General features: G+C 30.5%; 1 long non-coding RNA gene across 2 annotated transcripts; it reads right to left on the bottom strand.

Moving 5' to 3' along the window:
- Nucleotides 1-742: 742 nt before the first annotated feature.
- Nucleotides 743-2,966, bottom strand: LOC140833283 (uncharacterized). 2 transcript variants are annotated; one of them, XR_012118395.1, is made up of 3 exons: nt 2,622-2,966; nt 934-1,693; nt 743-865 (listed from the first exon to the last, which is right to left on the bottom strand). It is a non-coding gene; the product is annotated as an uncharacterized lncRNA (long non-coding RNA). The 2 variants fall into 2 exon arrangements; XR_012118396.1 differs by having other exon boundaries at nt 934-1,190.

Raw genomic sequence — 2,966 nt, 5'->3', positions numbered from 1 at the left:
TTGTCATTAGATGTTCACCTTCACGCCACTGAAATATTTACTGAACCTGATACAACTACAAGTGAAACAGATGAAGATGTGCATGAAGACGAAAATGCCACATTTGCTGATATTGGTCCATCTCATACCAACACCAGTGATCATATGCATGCATATCCTTTTGAAGGCATTTCAAATCTTGAACACCGACCTGATACATTACCATTTTATGTCCCGCCTGTCGGTCAATCTTTATATGACGTACCTCAATTCTTTAGTACAATATATGATGAGCAACGCCCTGATTCTGTTGGAATTCCATCTGCATCGAATTTGAGTTATTACAACGCAGATAGAGGAGAACTTTGCACGAACATAGTTTTTAAAGAACGATGCATCTCCATAATGAGAAAACATAACAATGGGCACGCACTTCGCCAGAGAGTGGGATGTCTACATTCTAAAGGCAATGACAAAACATCCACAGCTTCGAGGTCGTAAACAAGCCATTTGAACTATAAATAATGAAAAAACGAATCATATACCCAAGCAATAATATATGACATATACGAAATTTATATTTAGTGAAATATAAACACCTGAAAATCTCCCATCTTTTCAAGTACATCACGAATGATTCGCACAGAATGTGTAGGTGTATGTGTCCACGTGAATACATTTTCCATCTGTATGCACGTTAAATTCGTAATACTATAAAATAAAGATGACGTTATCAATTTTATATCATATGTTGCATTTATTACCTTGCTCTGTATGGTGGAATTGGAAGAATATTATCACCGTTGTTCTCATTTTCAAGTCGAGCGGTGAGGTTGTATCCTAAGCGGTCAGGACATAGAGGAATCATTCTTGACCATGCCCAAATCTATAAAACAATTGAGTTTAATGAATGCGTATAAAAAGGAGTATACATAAAAATTGTAATAAATATACCTGCAATATGTATAAAGGGCCTGCGATTTCTTGTTTTCCTGACCCAGAGGCGGAACACAATTCGTGATATAAACATGCAAGTACAGCACTTGCCCAACTATAACTACGAACCTTATGTATATCTTGCAGAAAATGCAAGTACAACCGTTTGACCGCACAACCTTCAGAATCAGGTAGCATACAACCACCGATAACCAACATCGCAACACATCGGGAGTATTGTGCCACTTCTATGTCTGTACTGTTTTCATCAATTACTGTTTGTGTACAATGTAAGTACAGAGTAGTCAACTTTAAACTGTTGGATCTGAAGTCTGTCTGAAGTGGCATAAAACCTAACCAATCATAACAATAAATCTGCCATACAGTAAACTTGCAAGATACATCAGTCCCGATGATAGGATCACCATCAACATTCAGCCCCCAAATTAATGCAACATCTTGTAGCGTAATTGTGACCTCGCCAACTCGCAGGTGGAAATTATGAGTTTCTCGGCGCCATCGTTCTACAAGAGCGGTTATCAAATGATTATCATAAACATAATCACCACATAAGAAGATGTCGTAAAAGCCCATTTCGTTTAGACATGATCGGACACGATGGTGTAGTATACCACTATTCCACAATGCCCAAATTAAATTATCTGATCGACGCACTCTTAGGGTGTTATCTAAGTTGTTAGGCGTAATAAAATTAGATATATGTGTTTGTTGCTGATAAAGTACAGTAGGATCAACAGGTCCAGCATGTAACGACATCCTACAATCAATAATGAGAATAATATTTTATTATTATTATTATTATTATTATTATTATTATTATTATTATTATTATTATTATTATTATTATTATTATCTATCACAATATTGTATAAACAAAACAAATACAATATCAATTATAAAAAATATAAAATAAAACATTAACTACAAGTAAAAAATAATAATTACAATAAAAAAATATTTTTATAATCTACGAGTTTTGAAAATACAAATTTATTTTAATAATAAAAATTAAATACATACACATATTTAAATTTTCGAATCTTTCTTAAAGAATTAATTGATTCTAACGTGTAATTAATAATAACGATTGGAAAATGTATTTTATTAGCAAATAAATTTGTAGCTTTTGACCACATTGTATCGATCACAAATATATTTTTTTTCAATAATTAAATTAATTTTTTTTAATTTTTTTTTAATTACAGAAAATAAATAAGGGAAGTGTGATTTTTTTAAACAAAAAATAAGGGAAGTCACGCCTAATCGGTAGGCGTGACTTCCCTTTTTCTAAAAAAATTATTATTTTTCAAAGTGTGACTTCCCTATTTTTTAAAAATATAAATTATTATATTTTTTCAAATGGAAGTCACGCCCTTTTTTTTAAAAAACAATAACGCTAATTTTTTTTTAACAATAATGCAAATTATTAATAGAAGTATGCAAGGAAGTCACGCCCTTTTTTTAACAATAATGCAAATTTTTTTTTAACAATAATGCAAACAATAACGCTAATTTTTTTTTATTGAAAAAACAATAAGGAAAGTTGCTTCTTTACAAAAAATAGTAATTACTAAAAAATCAAGATTGAAAAAAAATCAAATAACACTACAAAATTAGTCTAACATAAATAATAATTTCGTTTAAAATTTTAATAATTAAAATAATAATTTTGTAAGTATACGTACCTTAATATAAGTTGTCCAAATAAAAGGAACCTGCAAAAAAAAAAAAAACATGTGCTGAGTCCTCGTCTTTTGAAAAATATGCAAAACGTAAAAAAATAAATTGAAACATATACAAAAACTTACCGATGAAAAAATGAGAAGAGTAAATGAAAAATATGAAACGAGTGAATGAAAGGAGAGAATCAAGTGTTCAACTTATAGAAGAAAATTTATAATATTATAATAAATTCGAAATTATTAAAAATATGGTGTCGCAGCTTTTAACATGTGTTGTGTTGAGTCCGCGGCAAATTTAATGTGCCGCAGCTTTTAACATGTGCTGAGTCGTCTTTTGCATCACAAAAT

The sequence above is a fragment of the Primulina eburnea genome, chromosome 6, assembly GCF_022965805.1.
Source record: "Primulina eburnea isolate SZY01 chromosome 6, ASM2296580v1, whole genome shotgun sequence".
NCBI lineage: Eukaryota > Viridiplantae > Streptophyta > Magnoliopsida > Lamiales > Gesneriaceae > Primulina > Primulina eburnea.
The sequence above is the reverse complement of the archived record's forward strand: the minus strand, read 5'-3'. Positions and strand labels throughout refer to the sequence as shown.